At 36.9% G+C, this 24,550-nt stretch overlaps 1 long non-coding RNA gene across 2 annotated transcripts; it reads right to left on the bottom strand.

Moving 5' to 3' along the window:
• Positions 1 to 571: 571 nt before the first annotated feature.
• On the bottom strand, positions 572 to 7,505 carry LOC144306582 (uncharacterized). Of its 2 annotated transcripts, none has more exons than XR_013373656.1 (3): positions 7,378 to 7,505; positions 3,059 to 3,368; positions 572 to 1,794 (listed from the first exon to the last, which is right to left on the bottom strand). It is a non-coding gene; the product is annotated as an uncharacterized LOC144306582 (long non-coding RNA). The 2 variants fall into 2 exon arrangements; XR_013373655.1 differs by lacking the exon at positions 572 to 1,794 and adding an exon at positions 1,829 to 2,663.
• Between the last annotated feature and the right edge of the window lie 17,045 nt (positions 7,506 to 24,550).

Raw genomic sequence — 24,550 nt, forward strand, 5'->3', positions numbered from 1 at the left:
AGCTTCCTAAGCTTAGCGGAATATGCCCTTATGTTACAAACTATGGCATTTAATAAGAATTCTGAATAGCTTCCTACCATAATGACATCTTTATTCTCCTGTTCTTAATGATATTTAGCATTTACTTTTTCTTTATTGTTTCTGGGGCTAGTTTCTATGGCTAACATTACCCATATTTCAAATATGGACATCTATATAATATGGGGATTTTCAAGTGAGAAGTTGACCCTCCCACCAAGTATTCCCCTACCCAAACCAGACCTGTCCAGGCTGAAGTACCCATGGTATTGCCCTGGTGCTGCCAAACTTGCTTTTTTGCACACTGCTTTTACTATAGGTACAAGGCCAAGCTCACAAGTATTATTCTTTTGTCTTGGCTATAACAATAAATTCAAAATATCTGGTTCTGAAAGAGGAATCTAATCATTAAAAGAAATGCTAAGGATCTCCAATAATATCCCAATTATCTTTATTGAGCATATAATGCTAAAAAAAACAATATAGATCAAAAAAGCATTATTACTTATATAAAATTTAAAAATAGGTATAATAAAATAAAACCTCTCTCTATGATGAAAAAAAATAGGCTTTCATGATATCTTCACTAGTAATGATAAGCAGAAAGTGACAGTTATTACCTGGGAAATTTTAAGCTAAAAAAAAAGGGCCTGGGTTCACCTAAATAACCTAAATATTGAAAACATGATATAAAAGTGTTCTACTTGCACAATGTGTTTTCTTTAATCCTGGTTATCTCCTGGGATGCCTGGGTGGCTCAGTGGTTGAGCATCTGCCTTCAGCTCAGGGCATGATCCCGGGTCTGAGGATCGAGTCTTGCATCAGGCTCCCTGTGAGGAGCCTGCTTCTCCTTCTGCCCATGTCTCTGCCTCTCTGTGTCTCTCATGAATAAATAAATAAAACCTTTAAAAAAATCCTGGTTATCTCCTTAAAAATCTTAAAAATTTAAGCACAGCTGTGGTATCTATGTATTTTAACTAGTGCTAATGTTTTGTTCTGTTAGTGCTCCATACATGTAAAATAATAACACATGATGAAGTCCTGGCTGTGTATTGCTTTTCAAAAATTAATACATTAGATAATTAGGTATTCAAAAGGTTACCTTCACTGTTATTATTTTTTCATTAGTGTTATTACTAATAAAACATGCTGTTTAAACCCCACGGCACACCCATTCCTGTGCTGAATTGAGAAGCAGCAAAGTCCTGCCAAAAATAGAGATTGGTCTGGGGTGCTGCTGGCGAGAGTGTAGACTTTGAAACACTACTTGGCACTATCTACTAAATCTGAATACATGCTGTGACTCTCTGATTCAACTACTAGGTGTATTTCCGACAGAAATATGTACATATATTTACCAAAAGATAAGAGTGTTCAAGAATGTTCATAGCATTCAAAATAATAAAAAAAAATATTTTTTAGGAATCCAAGTAAGCCTTAAGTGGGTGCTCTGGCTTGAGATTTCTCACAAGGCAGCAATTAAGGTTAGCTAGGGCTATGGTGTCATCTGAAGGCTGCTTTCAGCTCATTCACAGGTTCTCTGCAGACCGGTGTGCTGAGGGCCTGAGTTCCTTCCTGGCTGTGGGCTGGCGGCTTCTCTCTCAGTTCATTGTCCTTCCATCCCCTCCACAGGGCAGCTCACAACTTGACATCTGGGTCGCATCACAGTAAGGCAAGAGAGCAAGACAGAAGCCAAAAATTTTTTGCAACCTGTCTTCAGAAATGACACCCATCATTTTTGTCATATTCTGTTAAAAATGAGTCACTGAGTCCAGCCTACAGTCAAGAGAAAGGAATTTCACAGGGCATGAATATCAGAAAGCAGGAATCAAATCAAATCATTGGGGGCTATCTTAGTTATTCCTCAATGAAATTTGCATAAGAAAATTATTCTCAAAAGTACCAAGATGAAGCCATAGGCTCTTGCTACGTGAGATTTTTTTGGTTTTATGTTCTCCTCCTTTCTAGGACTAAGAAGTTGTCCATGTATACTAATTGAGCTCTAATTAAGTTTCTTGGGGCTCTTTCCCCCTTAACAGAAGACACCAAGCTTAAGGAATTACTTCATGAAAGACTGCCATCTGACCAGATCCAAATGAGCCTTTTGACCAACTAGTCTACTTTCTTAGTGAAGAAGGTAATAACTGGGTACCAGAAAGAAGGAGTTGCTATTTTCACTTCCATACCACATAGATACAACTTAGTAAAGAACCTAGAAAACTAACAGTCTTCACCATTAATATTCAGGCTACCTCAGCTGGAGTTCACTTCACTGTATATGAAAACCAATAAATGCAGCAGAGACTGTGAGGCAGACCATATGTTAACATGTAGAAAAATAATACCCTTTAATCTTAAAGTTGATTATCTCTTTTCATCTCTGCTGTGCCTTGGCATGGCTTCCCTGACAATTCATACCAAATGTTGAAGGAAGTTGTAGTATCTGGCTGACCCATCACGATGATTGCCTTTGCCAAAAATGACTAACAGTTTCAAATGATTAAAATAGATCCCATTTAGGCAAGCATCCACTTTTCAACTTATAAAAGAAGGTCTGTGGTTCTGGTGTATACATCGCTATGTTTATGGTACAAGATAGTCTGTCAGTAAGCATCGTTGAATGAATGAATGATCATAATGGCCACCTAATGGAGTAGGAAAAGAGTGTTACTCTCCTTGCTACTTATAGTTCAGGCTAACCCTGTCATTTTGGTTACTCTCATTCAAGCACTTCCCATATGCCACTAAAATCCCAAAACACTTTGTCACTAGGCAATTTGTTTTCTTCTAGAGTTGGCCAAGCATTAAACCTAAATAATATAAAAGAGAATAGGGATCTGAATGCGATGAGAATGAGAACTCCATCACTGAACACAGCTCATTTGAACAAAGCCCATTGACTGGAAACAGAATATCCTGACTCATTCTAATCTGCATTATCCTAACCAAGTTTTCCCAGAACCCTATCTCCAATTTTCCCATGACAACCACCCTCAAGACAATAATTAGAGAGTCAGAAGTAGCCTTTTTCTCTACTCACATTCCTGCCAAGGTGATTGTAAACAGTTCCACAGATAATATTAATCACTTTAGAGCTCCTTAAATTGCTGAGACTGGGGTTCAGGATGAGGCTGGGTTTAGGAACATAGAGGTGAAGAGAACAGAAAGGAGGGAAGCTGAGTTTCCATTTTCTATCTCCAAACTGGGTGCCATGTATTCATCTTCCCACAATACAGCTTCTCGCCATGGGCCAAACAACCACTCAGGTAGTGAGTCCTCAATCTGGACATGCCGAAGCAGGGGCTGGGCATCCGGTCCATCTGTTGGTTTTGGTTCCATAAGGTTCTGAACTAGACAAGAGAATGGATAATATGATTTATAAAATCATTTCCAAGTCTAAGGATCTATTATTATGAGACTGTGAGTTTTCTATAACACCTAACATTTCCACATCAACATTCTGAGCTAAAACAACCAGTGTGTCATTCAGTCTTCCTATGACCGAGATGACTGTCATGGATTGTGCTTGCAGCATGTGTCCAGAAACAAGAACTTTGTTACCTCTCTCATAACTCATAACTTGTGCTTCATGAGCGCACTCTTGTAACCAACTGTTTTTATCAGATAAGGATAATATGCTCTTGGACTGCTAGTAATGAAAATGGTAGAACAAGAAAAGACAAAGACTTCCCAATTTATTAGCTGAGTTCCCAGGCTTTTTCCACAGCACCTGAGGCCCAATTTTAATGACAATAGCCTTCCAATTGACCATGGATATTAGTAAAAGCAAGTAAAATAAAAGAATAGAAACAAAGAGATATTAAGAACTCAGCAATTAATAAGAATCCAGCCTCCAAAAATATTAACTGCATCAGCAGGTTGAAGGAGGTCAAATTTTCAAGAAATAGTACATACATATTGGAGGCATCAATTCATTGGAAAACACGTGGTACTTTGTATTGCATAGACCCATTGCAAGCTAACCACTATCTGGAATATGAATAAGCTTTGAGATAGCTAGGAATGAGAACACAGATCTGGGAGGAAAAACTGTCAGGAAGCAAAACAGCTGAACAGTGTATGTTAAGATGGAGGCTGATCCTCCATCCAATTTGGCTGGGAAATGGGGTCCTTTAACATGGGAAGTGTTAGGGACCCCTAACTAGGAAGGGTAGGCTAGAGTGGTAAGCCAGAATGAACACAACAGTAAAGGACCTGAGATGGACCTGAGCCCAATGGTGGGCACTACAAAATTGAGATACGAGAGCTACCAAATTATTGCCCACTTCACAGCTCTACATACACTTAATATTGCTCCTCCTTCCCTCCACACATCCCCTCCCAAGAGTTAACAAATTTCCTCATTCTTTGGCCTAGGACCTTGGGAATCTCATTTTTCTTTATCCACCAGGGGGTGGTAAAAAGTCTTCTACGGTGCAGAGCTGAGCTAGACTGTTAATTTGAAGTCTCACCTTTACATCTATAACCCTACTAAAAGTCATAGAAAATTGAGATTGTCTGGTTTGTGAAAAAAAAAATAGCATTAAGGACCGATGATATAATTGCCACTTTCTGTGTGCCTCATCCTAAGAGAACACAGGAAACCAGCCCTGGAAAGAGTGGTATTCGAGCTCCACTCTTGTGTCTGTCCCTTTGCCTCCCCTGAAGTAATTTTCAGGGAAAGAGAAAGCCTGTAATTCCAGATGCAGAGATGTCTCACTTAGAATGAAAAATAGATGTCCATTATTTCCAAATTCTTAGGGTGTTAAATGCATGAGAACTAAGCTTTCAGGGAAATCTGAATTAACAAAAATGATGCTGTGAGAAAAGAGAAATTTCTTATGTCTCTAAAGATGAAATGCTGACATTGTATCTCCTGATAGTAAATGCATTGGCACTAAGTCCTGAGAAAGGGCAGGAGGGGCTGAGCAGGCTGGAAACTGACCATGACTCAGTGCTGCCTCTTTTCATAGACTTCATCTCAGATTCTCAGTAGCTCTCTCCCTTTGCCTTCTCCTGGCCTCAGGGAGGATTCCCAGCATCTTTGCCTCCCCAGTGCATCCCTTCTCTACTTTGACTCATTTGTGTGTGCCTGTGAAAACCATTCGATTTTGGAATCTAGGAAAGAATAATGAAAGTAGATGCGTGACCTCATTGTGGCTACCTTTAAATGGATCCAAATTGAAATGTGGGCAGTGCTGAGCACAAAAGCCATATTAACTATAGATTTAGATACTAAGAAAGCTTAAGATAAGGACAATACCCTTTCTCTCTTAGAATGTTATGAGGTTTAAAAAAGAGGTAATATACATGCCAACAACAGCATAGTAATAAGGATTGCTTAAAGTCAACATGGCAACCTCTCAAAAACAATGTTTTATGTGAAAGCTGCTTACAGAATAATCAATTATTATACCTTTTAATCAAAGTTTAAGAGCTTCCAAAGTAATACTCCACATTGCATATGGCTGCATATCCACATAGAACAAAGATGAAACATTCATGAATAGCATAGATGCCAATTTAAAGGTTGTGGTTATGACTAGCAGAGATCAGAAAGAGGGACATAGAGAATTTCAGTCTGGGTTGTGGGTGCACAGATATTTCTGTATATTTGAAATATTATAATAAACAATTATTTTGAAATTAAAAAAACAATAACCTTTCTCTCTAAAGATGCAGTCACTATTAGAAGGACCTAATTTCACTGACTGTTATGATAATTTCCCTTTAATTCTACTACATTTAATTCTGTATCTTAAATATGAAGGAAGGGATCCCTGGGTGGCGCAACGGTTTAGCGCCTGCCTTTGGCCCAGGGCGCGATCCTGGAGACCCGGGATCGAATCCCACGTCGGGCTCCTGGTGCATGGAGCCTGCATGGAGCCTGCTTCTCTTTCTGCCTATGTCTCTGCCTCTCTCTTTCTCTCTGTGACTATCATAAATAAAAAAAAAAAAAAAATATGAAGGAAAAGGAAGGATGTGAAAAAGATGAGTGAAAATCTATTTCAAAGTTACACAATAAAGATATGTTTTTTGATGATCTCTTGATGGTCTATGAAGCCTACTCTATCAACCAATAGTGATGATTTCATTATATTTTAGTTACTAGAAAGCAGTATTGTTTGAATCTTAAAAGGCTAACTCATTATCTACTCTTTGGTAAGTATTCATCTCAAGGACACTGCCACTAGCTACTAAGGCTTACAAATGCAAAGTTACACTTTCTGATTTGCAAAATAAAGTATCTTTCCTGCTGAATAACCTATGTCAGGCTTAATTAACCATTCTGTAAGGACATCCAGGTAGGATTAGCTAATTCATACAATTTGTCTAACTTCTCTGTTTTCCACATCATTTACATAATGCTTTATATGCAACAAGTTCTCAATTAAATGTAAATTGAATCTAATTTCATGTTCATTTGTTGAACAGGTTCATAATCTACATGAAAAAGACTGCTTAAACTCACTTCCTTTACACCAACCTAAAAAACATGCCTTTTTAGTTCTGTTTCTTCATATTCTTCCCAAAAGCTATAGACCTACTGAGAATAAAAACTGTTAAGGTCAGATTCTCATGGTGTCACAAAGCGACAGAGCCCAGAAATATAAGATGAAGATTGAAGGTATCTGTATTTCCAATGATGTGTGTGTACAGAGCAGAAACTCCTTTGCAGTCCCTGCCCAGACGGACTAACCAGAAAAAGTTAACAAAACTTGAGCTGCTTCAGGCCCTTCCAAAGCCCTGGACGGGTCCTGGCTTCATTGTCACATGGTCATAAATATTGTAAAATTTAGGAACGACATTTTAACAACATTCAGTTAAATTAGCAGTTTTCCCTCTGTCATATCGCCCTTTTTGTTGGACTTACCCACAGGCCTTTTGCGGATGCATATAAGAGAAAGGGGAATTGAGAATAGATTCATTCTGTATTTAGTTGGATACCCTTGCATGGTTCCCTTCCCTCTTGTGTACAGGGAAATTATCAACAGTTGTCTCAACCTAAGAATGACTTCTAGAAATATTGCTATCTCTTCCTCACAAAAGGTGCAGGGAATAGAAATATGCCGTGGTATCACTATGACTTAGGGTGCTCCTCACTGGAAGTATGTGGGAGAAACAAGGTTTCAAATGTAAACAGCTGGAAGCTAGTCTGTGTACTTACAAACTGAAAGTTCACTTCTTATCAATACCGAATGAAAAAACCTCTTCTCTTAGATATACACTAAATAATACAGCATATATAATTTTAAACATACCACATCTATTTTGAGAGAGAATAATATAAAATAAAATTTTGAATTTTTTTTAGGTTACATCACACAAGCAATTATGTCAGCACATGGACGGACTCACATGTTTATACACCCCAAAGTATCAGCTCACATCTTAGCAAATTTGATGTGCCTAAACCTAATAAAGCCTGGTAGTTCCAGATGAAATACCACGAAAATTTTCACTGTTGCAGTGAAACAGGCTGAAGAAACAAGTATTCCAGTGACAAACTCCCACACATATTCACCACTAAGTCATAATGTATGTCATAATGGTAATTTGACTACACAATTATACAACTAGGTATAACGTAGGAGTGATTTTAAAATGCATTCAAATTGCTCTTGTTCATGCCCTACTACCAGATAAATTTTGAGATATTTTCAAAATTCTAGATCATACTAAGATTCAAATGTGACTGGAAGGAAGAATTCTAGTGGGAGCCAAAATGTAAACTAAAAGAGAGAAGACTTGTAGAAGTTTCAAAATGTAAAAACCTTCTTCAAGCATTTTTATTTGCCTTGCTTCTTCAAATTATTCTTTCTTCTGGAACAATTTAAACGGAATACCTTTAGGTGGGGCAAGCAAGGTGGGGGAGTGACAACCTCACAGCATGGGGCTTTACAACCTGGGCAGGATGAAGAGGGTACCCCATCTGGGGGGAATGATGGTAAAACAACACGGGCTGTCAGAGCCTGAATAGGGTGAGGGAGAGGTTTTCATGAAGTGGGATAATGACAGCAGTCAGGGAACTATACAGGATCAGAGCCCAAACAGGATGAGGAGCAGTCTTTATGGGAGGATGGCATCAACCCAGGATGGACTTCTGTAGCTAGAACAGGTGCAGAACATGTCCATGTAATGGGAAGGTGGTTATATCAGCCAGCTGGCACAGGCCAGTGGAACGCATACTAGGTGGGAAGGTAGCACGATGCAGATTGTCAAAGCCTCAAGTCAAGTAAGGAAGTCATCCTCATTGGAGAGAGTGGTAGTGGCACCCCAAGACAGAATATTACAGCCCAAGCCAGGTAGGGGAAGTGTCTTTGTGGTGGGAGGCAAGGATGGATAGGGGCCAGTATTGGTGACAAGAGACTGGTAAGTAATTATATTGTAGATAGTTACAAAGGGAAAATACTATAATGTATTCAATACTTTGTAGAATTGAATCAAAATAAGAAGTATTGGTGTGAACTCACATTTTTTATATAGATAGATGATAGATGATAGATAGATAGATGATAGATATTAGAGAAATGAATACAAATATGCATATTACATTTGTAACATACATACATATTCTCTCATTCTATTCACTGTTACCTTATAGCAATGAGACCATCTGACACTCACATCATGGTTTCTAAATACCATTTTCCACAAAAAGGCACCAAAACTTTTTGAAAAAAGGCTAATTCTAAGAGTAGGACAGGGAAAATACAAGATAAGCCTGTGGCAGAAAGCCTTGTGGCAGAAAGTCAGGAAATACTCCAAGAATGGTAAAAATATGTAAATGGGCCATGAAAGCCAGCTTGAGGAGACAACTACTGATTAAAGCTGGCACAGTTTCAGCACTAAAATAATAGTAACAGATTATAACCAGTTGAATAAACAATATGTCCTTGCTAATGTAAATAAATAAATGAACAAAAGTATCTATCTTGCACCAACTCAAGAACATAAAAGGAAGAGTTTCACTGGAAAATAACCATTTAAACATAATGCTTAGGGAAATAAGCCAAACACAGAAGAACAAATAGTATATGATACTATTTATATGGGGAATCTAAAATAGTGAAACTTGTGGGCACCTGGGTGGCTCAGGTCATGATCTCAGGGTCATGGGCTCAAGTCCCTGCATCAGGCTCTGTGCTTAGTGGGGACTCTTCTTGAGATTCTCTCTCTCCCTCTTTTTCTGCCTCTCCCCATACTCACGCTGTAAATAAATAAATAAATAAATAAATAAATAAATAAATAAATAACATCTTTTTAAAAATAATGTAAAATAAAACAAAATAGTAGAACTCATAAAAATGGCAAGGCAGTTACCAAAGCCTGGGGGAGAGGAAAACAGGGAAGTGGTAGTCAAAGGATTCAAAGTTTCAGGTATGCAAGAATGAATAAGTCCTAGAGATCTCCTGTATAACATAGGACCTATAGTAAATAATGCTGTATTGTAGACTTACATATTTGTTAAGGGGGGTAGATCTTATGTTAAGTGATCTTAGCACACACACAATAATAATAAATAAAGCAGATGGGAGGAAACTTTTGGAGGTGATGGGTGTGCTTATGGCATAGATTCTGGTGATGATTTGATGGGTGTATACTACCTCTAAACTATCGAGTTGTATACATTAAATATGCACAGTTTTTCATATATAAATACTTCAATAAAATAATTTTTCTAATTTTTTAAAGAAAATAACCATTTGACAACCATCATAGTGCATTTAGTCAAGAAATATCAATGGGTACTAAAACTAGTGGGTGAAAGTTTGATAACAAATGGGATATTTAAATAGTCTCCCAAAATTTGCCCACAAAACATGTATTAATTATAAAAGGAAAAAAGTAACATTGGAGAAACTTGGAAGACATCATCTTAATCAAGTTATTGATACTAGCATCACCAATAATGGGGCAAATCAAAATCATTGCCACTTAATAATTCGATGAGACAAAAACAGCATGATTACTATGATACTGTTGCCATAAAACCATAATCTCAATGTAATCATGAAGGAATATTAGCAGTATCTAAAGGATCACTTTCCAAAATAATTGGTTCATAATCATCAAAAGTGTCTAGATCTTGAAAAACAAGAAGAGATTAAAGAACTGCTCTAGATTGAAAGACTGTAAAGACATGATCCTTTTACCATAAAAGACATGATTGAGATCATTGCAGAATTGGAATGGGGTCTGAGCATTAGATAATAATGATATATCAATATTAATTTTGTGATATTGATGGTTCTGTTGTAGTTATGTACATAGATGCCTTTGTTTGAAGGAAATGTATTCTAAAATGTTCAGGCAGTGGTGGGGCCTCATATCACCAACTTACATAGAAAAGCTTAAGGAAGGGAAATTTTTGCATTTTACTTCAAGTTTTCTTTTAAGTTTGAAATTATGTCAAACTACAAACAAAAATGTCAAAAACTCTTACATTATTATAATGGAAAAAACTGATAATCAATTTTAGGAATATAGGGAAAATAATAAGAATAGTCAAGAATATACAAACAATAAAATGACAACAAAAATAAATAAATAATATTATGAGAACCAGTACACTCACAACCAGGAAACAAAAATTTAAAAACAAAGATAAATAAAACTCAAATAGAAGATGATAGGAAGGGTAGCCCAGGTGGCTCAGTGGTTTAGCACCGCCTTTGGCCCAGGGCGGGATCCTGGAGACCTGGGATCGAGTCCCACATCGGGCTCCCTGCATGGAGCCTGCTTCTCCCTCCGCCTGTGTCTCTGCCTCTCATTCTCTCTCTCTCTCTGTCTCATGAATAAATAAATAAAATCTTAAAAAAAAATAAGATGATAGGAATAGTTAGTAATGCATGCAATTTTACAGTCAATGGATCATGTATGAAAGTCAGTGGCAGCTTCATTTGATGAATTTGTTGATTTCAATTTATATTATGATCTTTCCAAATGACCTGTTATAATAAGAAACAATTTCATTAGACATTATTTATTTAAAAAGAAGTCTTGTCTTTGTCCTCAGCTCTTGGGAAATTATCTCTAAGTTTTGGGGTTTCCTGGATGGTAAGAAGGTCTTTCTTAGCTGGAGGCCTTACCACACCAGATAGCTCAACAATGTGATTTATTGTGGGGCTTTTGAGCCTCCTGCTATCAGCTTGACTTCCAGAGGGGCTGGAAACTAAGGCCAGTCACACAGGTGTCCAACCACATCTATATGGCCAAACCACGATAAAATCTCTGGACACCAAAGCTTGTGTGAGCCTCTCTGGTTGACAATACTCCATATGTACTATCATCCATCATTTCTGGGAAGAGTTAGGGCTGTCTACAACTCCTCTGGGAGAGACAACTAAATGTTGGTGCTGTAAATCCCCTGGATTCTGTCCCAGGTGCCTCTTGCCTTGGCTGATTTTAACCTGTATCCTTCCATGTAATAAAGTATAACCATGAGTATAACAAAAACAAACAAATAGAATAATGTATCCCAAAAATGATTGCAAAGAATCAATCAGAATAGACAATGAAATTTAGAATTGTTCCCTTAAAAATATATTTTAGTAATAAAAGTTAAATTTTCAAACTATTATGAGATCTGGGGTAGCCTACTACAAAACTAATAATTTTCTTATTGTCTTGTCATCGTATTATTCATTTTGTTAAACTACTTTCATCAAAGCAAACATTACTTAAGACAAATGGACTGGAAAAATACATTAAAAATCTCTCAAAAGCTATAAAAATTCCACAACGGACAACAAGGATCTGTTTGCTTGGATTACATTTGAATAAAAGAAAAATATATAGAACCAATATATTAATAATAGAAAAGAAAGAACATTATTTGGAAGTGCTATAAGAAAAATAGCAATTATGTTACTTACAAGATAGAACTTTTTTCTTGCATAGGTTATGCTGAAAATAGCATTCTTCGAGTAACAAATATGATTGGAATTGTCAAGCTAATTATTAAATTTTATCCACTTTTCGTGATCACTTACTTGGAAAAAGGTGAATAAAGAGAAAAGTGACTGATTTATCCAAAATATTTCATAAAGAATTAATTGAAATCATGGAAAATGTGTATAAAATTAAGTCATAAGTTAAAACCACTCTGTTATGGTAAAGTCTACAATATATGTAACAAGTGCTGATTAACTGGAGATTATTCTGTACATGTATTTTAGTGTAATATGCTATGAATGATTTTTAATATTTTTACTAACTGAAAACCATCTGTGAGTTTATTAAATGAAATGAAACAAGATCTGTAGGATTATAATTTGCCACTGGACAAGTTTTGTGATCTGTCAACAATGAAGCTGTTGTGAATAGTGAGAACAAAGGACTCCAAGTTCTTTTTCAAAACATTGGTAAGGGACTTCAACTTTTGATCATGACAGAAAAGTGGCACTACACTAGCACTTCATCTAGACAAAATTTAGGAAACAAGTATTCAAGATGTTGAATATCTGGCGGTACAGAACTATGATCCTTGAGAGAAGAAAAACAGCAAAATGAGCTCAATAAACTACATTATCTCTGCAGGTTTCTTGAGGTTTATGCCTCAAACTTCTTTTCAGGTTTTAGTGCAAGAAGTTTCAGCTCAAATAAAACACAACAGTCTTGCTGAGCTGAGGGTTCAGAAGATTGGAATTTAAGGCTATTGAGATGTCAAAATTTTGCAGAATAAGGAAGGCATCAGATTCAAGAAACCTATGAAAAGAAGGGGCTTCAAAAGTCAGCATATGAGTCCTCATGAGCTCTTCCCTAAAGAGTAAGCTGTGTATGCCCAGGCTGAGACCCCACAGGTCAAGAAAAGATGACTACTAGGGAAAAAACTAATCAGTAAACAAGTCAGTTACTAGGGCCCTCCCAGGGCTAAGAGACAGCTGAAAATGAATATAGCCTTCAGTGGGGATCCCAGAAGGGCTATGCTTTAGAAATAGGGCTAATCTAGTCCTGAAATAAAGATACTCCTGACTCAACCTAACAAAACTTAAAAACTAGACTGAAAAATATCAAGTTGACCCTCAAGATAATTAATTGCCTATAAAAAATATTAATGTTTATTAAACTAGACAACAAAATACAGACTCTCAAAAACACAGCACCTATATGTTTATAGCATTATTTACAATAACCAGATTATAGAAACAGCTCAAGCATCCATTGACAGATGAATGGATAAAGCAGATGTGATATATATATATATCTAGATATAGATATAGATATAGATATAGATATAGATATAGATATATAATGGAATATTACTCAGACATAAAAAATAATGGAATCTTGCTATTTGCAATGACTTGGATGGAGCCAGCAAGTATTATGCTAAGTGAAATAAGTCAAATCAGAGAAATACAAATACCATATGATTCACTCATATGTGGAATTTAAGAAACAAAACAAATAAGCAAAGGAGAAAAGGAAGGGATAGCCAAACCAATACACAGACTCTTAAATATAGAGAACAAACTGATTGTTACCAGGAGCTAGGTGAGAGGGAGGGTTAAATAACTGATGGGATTAAGGAATGCACTTGTGGTGAGCCACCAGGAGATGCATGGAAGTGTTGAATCACTATATTGTACACCGGAAACTAGTGTCATACTGTATGTTAATTAACTGGAATTTAAGTAAAAACTTTTAAAAATACAGCATCTATAAAAATGTAGCAACCATCATACAACTAAAATTTACTAAACATGCAAGGAAATAGAAAAATGTGACCCATAACCAGACAAAAAAAATTAGTCAACATAAACAGACTCAGAAATGACAGAGATGATTATAACAATGAACAATGACAAGAACATTATAATAATTAATATAAATATGGGCAAAGACTTCTAAGAAAATTGAGCACCTTCCTGGCTCAGTCAGAAAAGCATGTGACTCTTGATCTCAGGGTCATGAGTTCAAGCCCCACTTCCCCCAATACTCAAATAAATAAATAAACAAGCTTTTAAAAGTTAAAAAGAAACAATTTCTAAGAAAGCATATACATAATAAAAGAACAAATAGGAAATCTTAATAGAAATTAGAAAATATTTTTAAATAATGAAATGGAAATTCTAGAACAAAAAACTATATTTAAAAACAAAATTCACTGGATTTGTTTGATAATAGCTTAAACAGTTGACTACAGGTCAATAGAAACTACTCAGATAAAAAAAATACTGAAAAATTAACAGAGCCTTGATGACATATGGAACAAAATCAAGTGGTCTAAAAGATAACAGAGTACCAGAAAAAAAAGCAGGAAGTAAGGGAGAAAGAGAGGACAGAAAATGTATTTGAAGTAATAATGGCTTAAAATTTTTGATGTTTGTTGAAAAATTGAATTCCTGTGTGCTTATTCAAGCTGTTCAACAAGTATCAAGTAGGATAAACAAAGAAACCCACACCAAGGCACATTACAATCACATAGCAGATAACTAGTGATAAAGAAAAAAAATGTTAAAAGCAGCTAAAGAGAAAAGGCACATTACATACAAAGGTTTTTTTTTTTTTTTTTTTTTTTAAGAAAGCAACCATGTAAGGAACTTCCCCCAACCTGAAAAAGTTCACACTGAACATAACATTTTATGGAAAAAGACTGAAGTCTCCTCTGATGACTGGGAACAAAATAAGTATATTCTTTCTCACTACTTCTAATTAACATTGTAAATGGAAGTCTTAATCAGAGCAACAAGAAAAAATAATAATGATAGGCATATGAGATAATTGAGACAAAAGGAAGTAAAAATATATTTATTCATAGATTATATGACTTCAATGTATAAAATCCCAAAGTTGCTGTATAAAAACTGCTAGATCTAATAAGTAAATTTAACAAGGTCATGGGATACAAGGTCACCCCTACATATTAGAAGGAAAAATTTGGAAAATCAAAGATTTTAAAATTCTATTTTTATTCACATTTAAGCATAAATATAAATCTAACAAAATAGTGCAAGACTTCTACATTGAAAACAAAACATTACAGAGAAAAATTTTAAAGACTCAAATAATCGAGAGATACAATGTTCATGTTTTAGAAGTCTCAGTGTTGTGAAATATCAATTATCTTCAAATTAATCTATAGATTAAATCCAATTATAATAAAAATACCAGCAGGTGTTATTGTATAAATTGAAAAGCTGATTCTAAAATTTATATGACAATGTAAAGGACTTAAAATACCCAAAACAACTTTGAAAGAGGAGAACAAAGTTGAAATATACATCTATATAACTAACTATGATAACCAAGATATTAGTGTAAAGATAATTGTATGGATAAATGAAATAAAACAATATAGAAATAGCCTCACATTTACATGATAAATCAATTTTTGACCAAGGCACCAAAGCAATTCAATAAAGAAAATATCTTTTCAATAAAGGATGCCAGAACCACTGGATATCCACATGGGGGAAAAAACGAAACTTGACTCATACCTCACAACATATACAAGATTAATTTGGAATGTATCATAGACCTAAATGCAAAAACGAAAACTGTAAATCATCTAGGGAAAAAAAAAACATAGACTATCTGGAAGTTTCACCTAATGTTAAGCACATGTATATTCATTCAATGAACCAACAATTCCACTCATACATTACTTTCTATGAATAGTACCTAGAAATCATTCTATTTCTTACATTGTTTTTAAATAGAATTATTTCTAGGTATTTATCCAAGAGAAATTTTTAAAATATGACCATAAAAAGAGTTGTACACGAATGTCAACATCAAAACTTACAGGTTGCATCAAAAGTAGTTCTAAGAGGGAAGTTTATAGTGATAAATACTTGTTGAGGGAAAAGAAAGATTTCAAATAAACAATCTAATTCTGCACCTCAAAGAACTAGAAAAAGAAAAAACTAAGCCTAAAGGTAGCTAATATAAGGAGATAATAAAGATTAGAACAGAAATGAATAAAATATAAAAAAACAACAAAGAAGATCAATAAAACTAAAAAAAAAAAAAGATCAACAAAACTAAGAATTGGTTTTTGAAAAAAAATGGGTGAAATTTTAGCTAGACTTACCAAAAAAAAAAGATTCAAATAAAAAATTATACATGAAAAAAATGTTGACTGATACTACAGAAATTAAGATCATAAAAGATTATTAAAAGCAATTGTATGCCAAAAAGTTGAGCAACCTAGAAGAAATGAGTAAATTCCTAGAAATATACAATCTACCAAGGCTGAATCACGGAGTTGTAGAAAATCTCAACAGACCAATAACCAATAAAAAGATTGAATCAGTAATCAAAAACTTCCCCTTCCTCCCTAAAAAAATTCCAGAACTAGATGGCTTCGCTTTTGAGTTGTACAAAACTTTTAAAGAATAAGTAACACCATTTCCAAACTCTTCTTAAAAGTTGAAGAAATGCACTCCACACTCATTTGACAAGACTAGCATTACTCTGATACCAAAGTCAAATAAGGATACTACAAAAAAAGAGAACTACAGGCCAATATCCCTGATGAATATAGATGCAAACATCCTCAACCAAATACTACCAAACTTAATAGCACATTAAAAGGATTATATACCATGAGCAAGTGGGATTTATGCCCAGGATGCAAGAGTAATTCAGCATACACAAATCAATAAATGTGATCATCACATCAACACAATGAAAGATAAAATCATATGGTCACCTTAGGTGCAAAAATGGTGAAAGTTTGAAAGCTATTCCTCTGAGATCAGGAATAAGACAAAGGCACCCACTATCACCACTTGTATTCAATATAGTACTGGAACTCCTAGCCAGAGCAATTAGGCAAGAAAAAGATATAAAAGGTATTCAAATAAGAAAAGAACTAAAACTGTTTCTGTTTGCAGATAACACGATCTTGCATATAGTAAATCTTAAAGACTACATACACACACACGAACCTTTTGGTATAATAAATGAATTTGATATAGTTGCAGGTTACAAATCAATATACAAAAATCAGTTATATTTCTATATAATAACAATGACCATCTGAAAAGGAAGATAACAAATCCCATTTACAATAGCATCAAAAATAGTAAAATACCTAGGAATAAATTTAATCAAGGAAGTGAAAGATTAATACACTGAAAACTATAAAACCTTTATGAAAGAAACTGAAGGAGACGCAAATAGAAAGATATATTCTGATTATACATTAAAAGGGTTAGTACTGTTAAAATGTCCATTTTACCCCAAGCCATCTATAAATTCAGCGTAATCCCTATCAAAATTCCAATGGTGTTTTTCACAAAAAGAGAAATACAATCTTAAAATTCATATGGAGGCACAAAAGACCCCAAGTAGCCAAAGCAATTTTGAGAAAGAACAAAGCTAGAGGCATCATGCTTCCTGATTTCAAACTTTATTATAAAGCTATAGTAATCAAAACAGTATAGTAATGGAAATAAAAATAGACACATAGACCAATGAAAGAGAATAAAGAGCCCAGAAATAAATCCATGCATAGGTGGTCAACTAATATTTGACAAGGAAGCTAAGAATACTCAATGGGAAGAGGATAGTGTCCTCAACAAGTGGTACTGGAGGGCAGCCCCAGTGGCTCAGGGGTTTAGTGCTGCCTTTGGCCCAGGGAGTGATCCTGGAGACCCAGGATCGAGTCCCACATCAGGCTCCCTGCATAGAGCCTGTTTCTGCCTCTATCTGGGTTTCTGCCTCTCTCTATCTCTCATAAATAAATAAAATCTTTTTAAAAAATGGTACTGGAAATGAAGTCCACATCAAATGCAACATGATAACATGGTTTGACTGGAGATTTCTTTGCCTCACTTCTGACTCTTAAGTGTATGAAGTGTATACATATAAGAAATTTAAAAATTGTCAGAGAATGGGAACGACTAAGGAAAAATAAAGTAAGTCTATCTTGTTTCTTGAAAGTAAGTCATGGAAAAGTTTGAGGGGAAATCAGAGAAAGAAAATATTAAGAATTATTTCACCATTCCTTTTTGTTTTTCAGTGAAGCACTGCACATTCACCTAAACCCAGCACTTTTGTCTTTAGAAATAACTAATGTTAAAAAAAAAAAATGACTAGTGTTTGAGATGAAGGAATAATTCAGTAATTTGGTGGGACTCCTGCTGCCTTCCATGAATCTGTGAATTAAAAAAGAAAGAAAAAAGGGACACCTGGGGGGCTCAGCGGTTAATTGTCTGTCTTCAGCTAGGGCGTGATCCCGGGGACCCAGGATCGAGTCCCATGTCGGGCTCCCTGCTGGGAGCTTCCTTCTCCCTCTGCCTGTGTCTCTGCCTCTCTCTATATGTCTCTCATGAATAAACAAATAAAATCTTTGAAAAAAAAAAGAAAGAAAGAAAGAAAGAAAAGTTTCCTAAAAAGAACCAAAGGGACTCAGGAAACGTGAGTTGTAAAATGGGACAGATGATTCCAGAAGGGTGTCAAAGAGCAAAAGAAAAATCTAATGGCTTGATTCTATTAGGAAGCTGATCCTAAAAAGATGAGCTTTGTGAGAAACATTGACCCATTAGCTACAAGGAAGGGAAAATATAAAAATATCACATATTTTTATAAAAAGGTGGAAAGCATTCAATCTCACCATGTGACTATGAAGGGTGTTTAGGATTGGATGGAATCTTGAAGCTTGGAGAACCAAAGCACAGAGGATACCCTCCTAGTTCCCTCACTGTGATTTTATACAAAATGAATAAGGAGAAATGTGGGCAGAAGTCTTTAGGAGAGAAACAGTTCAGTTATTGCAAATAACTTTAACCACACAGGAGAAAGAGTCTTTACGGCAGTAAGATCATCACAATATTTCCTGCAAGTGGTGTGGTGGACTGCTCATTAAAAGAGCTCCTAAGAAGATAGAGTCCCAGTAACCTTCCTGCTTTTATTACCCATGGAGCACAAGTTTGTCACTGCTGGTGCTTGAGGCAGTGCAAAAATCTATGGTGAGTGGATTATAAGAGTTGGCCAGAAATATAAAGTAGCATTAAGTGTGTTAGATACTGGCATGAGGCCATGAAGAAAATGCAGAAACACTCTCATCCCACTTCATTGTTTCACACAGCGTGATCAGAGTTCGAGGGGGGAAAACACTCAAACTGGAAATAAAGAGATTTCTCTTTTCCTGGATTCCATCCAACTGCAGTGTCGCAGTGGTCCTTTTAAGTGGTCCCCAAGGACTGCACGTTGCAAAGTTGGTGCCTTCCATTCAAATTCCTTGCACACACGGGGGTGCTCATTTTGTCATATGAACACTGCACATTGTTGGGAATTGTTTCAGGCATTTTTAGTTGTTGAACAAAAGTCCTTTGACTCACAAATTGGCTCCTGATGTTATCAGACTCTCCTCCAAGTACTCCCTGTACTTCAAATCTGGAATCATTAACGTTAATTTGGAAAGTTCACTGTTTCTCTGCAATACTCTAGGTTGTCTTTGGAAAATAGCATGATTTCATGGCCAAAAAAAAAAAAAAAAAAAATCTAGACAGCTGTATTTTGAGGTTATTTTACTCAATGTGTCAACTTCTCCCATTTTTCTTTCGAAGTATTCATTGATGTGCTTGAGGGTAAGAAAACTTTTCCTCTTACAGATTTGCTAACCATCTTAACCACTTAAATACAAAAGTTATTATCTGCAATGAAAAAGACACTTGTTACAAAGAGAAAACTCATCACTTTGTTGTGTTGGCCTGTGATGGTCTTAGTAGGTGGGCAGATCTAGTCCACACCATCTTCCTTCTAGTCCACAGTTGCACTATTGTTGAGGAAACTCAGAGAATCATATTCTGTTGGTGAATGGGCATCCTAAGGCCTGTTCACTTTCAGAAAACTCTAATAATTTATTTGATGGGGCCATTTCTATAGCTTCTACGAACATGGAAAGCTATCACTCAAAATGACCCATAGCCACTTATTCACTGGACAGTCGAGGCATGAGACACAATTTCTCCTCCTCTGGCCAGCAAACGAGAAGGTCCTGAGAAGATACACTATTTTAGTTAGCCCAGGAATCTCCATAGGGGTTAGTGCTCTTCTCTTGTTGACCAGTGTCATATCCACTGGAAGCAGATAAGAAGTCATATCACCCCATCATCGAGGTCAAGAGGGTCTAGAGTAGTCCAATAGAAGTCTACTGCAAGCCACATATATAATTGTGTATTTTCTAGTAGCCACATTAAAAACAAGAAGAGACAGGTGAAAATAATTTTATTAATATATCTTATTCAACCCAATCTGAAAGAATACATAAATCAATAGCTTTGTTTTCTATTGCAGCTATAACAAACTGTCACGAATTTAGTGAACTAGAACAAGACAGATTTATTATCTGGAGATCAGAAATCTGAAATGGGTCTCACGGGGCTAAAATTAAGGTGTTGACAGAGCTGTGTTTCTTTCTGGAGTCTCTAGGGAGGGATCTGTTTCCTTGCCTTTGGATCTATAGAGGCTGCTCACATTACTTGGCTAGTGGCTCCTCTTCCATTTTTGAAGCAATGGCTGGTCAAGTCTTTCTGACTGACCTTCTGCTTCCCTCTTTCACATTGAAGGACGCTTGTGATTACTTTGGGGTCACCTGGATAATTCAGGACAATCTCTTTCAAGTCAGTTCATTAGCAAGCTTAATTCGGTCAGCAATCTTAATCCCTTTGCCATGTAACCTAACATATTCACAGGTTCTAGTGATTGGGACTTGGACACCTTGAGGGAGGGGTGGGTACAAGTGAGGGAACATTATTGTCCCTGCCCCAGTCAATACAAAAAGTGTTGGGATATTGTTTTACAGTCTTATTTTCATACTGTCTCCAAAATCTTCCAAATTTGGTGTGTGTTTTGCACTTGGAGCCCATCTCAATCCCAATTAGCCACATATCAAGTGTCCAACAGCCACATGTGACCAGTGGATACTGAAGCAGGCAGCAGAGGCATAAAGCAATGGTTCTCAACTTGAGCTACACATTAGAATCACCTAGGGAGCTTTTAAAAATCTCCATTCTCGGTGCATACTTTATTCCAAATAAATCGGAACATAGGTGTCAGTACTTTTTAAAGCTCCTGAGATGATAATTCCAATGTGTGTCCACGATGGAAAATCTCTCGTGTGAGTGAGAGTAAACCTCATTCTTTCTGTGTTGTTGAAACATTTCCTCTCTCTCAGGAACCAGAGCTATTTCCCTGATGTCAAAGGTTTGGTGGTTGTGCCATCTTGGGCATTCAAAATGGCAGACCCCAAATCAGTGTGTGTGTGTGTGTGTGTGTGCATGCAGGCATGCATATCTCTGTCTGTCTGTGTGTGTGTCTGTGTGTCTGTACAAATGCAGTATGTGCGCACTTAGCTTTCAGCATTTGAAAATATGGTGCTCAGTTTAACTTCTGAATCCTCTGATTGGCTCTGAGAGCCATTCATACATGTTTCTTTGTTCACCAGATACTTACTAGATGCCTGCTGCACGCCAGGAACTATACCTTCATTCTGGCAACTTCCACATATGCTTGGTAGGAGAAACTTTTATAGAACCATAAGATCAACATTTCCATCTCATAGTGCCTATTGGTTCTTCTGAGGACACAGAACACACATACTCACACACACATACACAGAAATGCATAGTTTTGATAACACAGCATCAGTAACACTGCAGAGTTAGACCTGGGCAGTTAGATTCTATTCCTGGAAAAATCTGGATAAACCCATCAGAGAGAAACTATGAAACCTTAACAGTGACTCTGCCAGTAAGTCCAAATGATATAATGGTCCCTGACCCTGAAACACAAAACTTCCTCAAAGTCTCCTGTAAACCTTTTCTCTCAACCTGTGTGCCTTCCTTTGTGTTGTTTTCTCTTTTGTGTATTTCTGGGTCTCCTTTCTTTCTCAGGAAGATGGTCCCACACAATCTGGCCTTCTTACCTTCTCTTCTGCTCTCTTAGCTTACTAGATGATGCCTGTTCCCTCAGTCCCTAATTTTTCTTCAATTGTCCTCTCCTACCATTTAATATAAATCACATCAAATGCTACTGGAATGCTCTTCCCAAATAGAAAGTTGTCCTCTCTCTCTTTCTTCCTTTCATACTTATAACATACAGAATAAAATCTAAACTTCTTATCATCTTCCACTATTTGTCTCAATTACATTTGCCTCTGCATCTCCCACTGCCCTCCTTCATGGCCAGTCCTACAATGAACAACTCTGCTATCTCTGAAAAGATCATGCACTTTGCTCAGGATTCTTCTAAGGATTCTCTCCCCATTCACATCATGGTGGACCTTCCACCCACCCTTCATGGCTCTTCTCAACAAATCCCATATAACTGCCCCTACACTGTATACCCAATGATGCAATCTACTGGGAATGTTTCCACAAACTTGTGTCTTAATCTTTGTATTAGTTAGGGTTTTCCAGAGAAACGGAACAAATAGGATGAATATATACAGAAAAGAGATTTATTTTAAAGAATTGGCTCTTGTGGTTTTTGGCTAGGAAGTCTAAAATCCACAGGGTAGGTCAACATGCTGGAAACCCAGGGAAGAGCTAATGCTACAGTTCAAATCCAAAGACCATCTGCTATAGAATTCCTTCTCATTAGAGAGGAAGTTAGTCTTTTGAACTATTCAGAACCTCAACTGATTGAATGATGCCCACTCATATTATGGAGGGCAGTCTGCTTTAATCAAGAGTTCACCAATTTAAATGTTAATTTCATCCAAAAAACACCTTCACAGAAACATGACAGAGAATGTTTGACTACACATCTAAGCACCATGGCCCAGCCAAACTGACACATAAAATTAATCACCACCAACTTCCATAAACACCTAGAAGGCAAAAATCACAATATTCTCATCACTGAACCCCATCTTGCCTCCCCATCAGGGCATGCCATGATGGCTTACCCTTGGCAGGCCCTCAGTAAACATGCACTGAATTGACTTCAACCAAAACACACTTACAGGCCTTGACTGTGTCTGGTGCTGTGTCAGCACCTGAAAAGCAAGCATTTTGTCAACCAGACTAAGTCTGTGAGGCCCTGTCCCTCCAAAGACCTTTGATGTTTTCTTCTCTATCCTCATGACCCTTGCCTACCAGTAGGGAAAAATGGGGGAGAAAGCCCTCAAATCAAAGTAGTTACATATATTCTAAACCTCTCTGATACTAATGAAAATGTCAAAATCACAACATGGGGGCACTGGAATGAGCAAATAAGTCAGCCCAAGGATATGAAATAAAGAGTCACTTCAATGAGATCCAAGTAGCCAACCTGGGAACTTCTACAGGTTTGCAGAAATCATAGCTCTCTTGACTTTCCGGCACAACAGGCCAAGGCCCAGGATGGCACACAAATATATGTTTGCACAGACTCATAGGACAGAGGTCTCATTAGTGAAGAATGGAACAAGAAAATAGGGGACCCCTGCCCTCACCACATCACGGCATGTCTGGTCTGCAGGGCAGAGCTGAATAAGCAGTTGGCCTGACGACTAGAAAGCTCTAGGGGATTGTAGCCAGTGAGAATCAGAAAAGCAAACACTGCCAGATTTCCCCATCCATGGAATGCCTTACTGGAAGAGATGGAGCTTTGAGAAGTTCATTTCCTTTTTTCTCTTCCACTAAGACCCGCATGGTTTTATAATGGCATTTTAAGCTAGCTGTTAATGTGGGTAATGTAGTTTGGGAAAAGCAAAAAGGCCCAATTATGAGAATCAATATATTGTGTGAAGGGAGAACAAAAGCCTCTATTAAATATGAAGCAGGGCTTCAATTCCAACTAGAAGTAGGCCAAACAGGGAAACCAAAACCATCGCGTGAGATTGATGTGAAAGAAGAGTGTTTCTCTGATCTCAGCTTGTTCATTCCTCCTGCCTGGCGGAAATGCTGCAGCTTGAGAGGGCAAGTTGGTGGTCCCAGGCCCAACCAGCATCTGCACAGAGCACACAATACGTCCTTATATTTCATGAACAAATGAGTGAATAAAGTAGGTAACGGATAGCCCAGCCCCCCCTATCCATTTCTTTTAGGCCAGTGCTTTCAGAGTGTGGTCCTTTAACCAGCAGCATGGGCATCAGCTGGGAACTCCTCCATGACAAGGCTGCCTCCCCAAACCTCAGCAGATCTACAGAATCAGCAACACTGGGTGTGGAGCCCAGCAATCTATGTTTTACCAAGCCTTGTGTGCAGTTCTGATGTGCACCCCACAAGGGTGAGAACTTCTCTGCTTTACGCAAAGCCCCACGTTTCAATGAGGAGATCCACCAGTCAAGAACCATGCGTTCTTAGCACTACAGGAATAAGGATGAATCTGACATATTCTCTGTCCTCAAGGACTCTTTTGAAACCATTTCTTGAACAAGTCACACTTCCAGGAAACTTGATTCTTTCCTCTCATTGTTCCTTCAATAATAGCTGCAATCCCACTGTGGCCTGGTGCAGTCCTGGGCCCTGGGTAAAATCACCTGCAGGACTCAGCATTTCTCCAGGCCTTCTCAGAAAACTAATGGATTTGGGTTATATGGACTGTCTCATTTCAGTAATTCAAATACCTAGTTCAGTGTCAAATC

This window comes from Canis aureus, chromosome 37, assembly GCF_053574225.1.
Source record: "Canis aureus isolate CA01 chromosome 37, VMU_Caureus_v.1.0, whole genome shotgun sequence".
Lineage (NCBI taxonomy): Eukaryota > Metazoa > Chordata > Mammalia > Carnivora > Canidae > Canis > Canis aureus.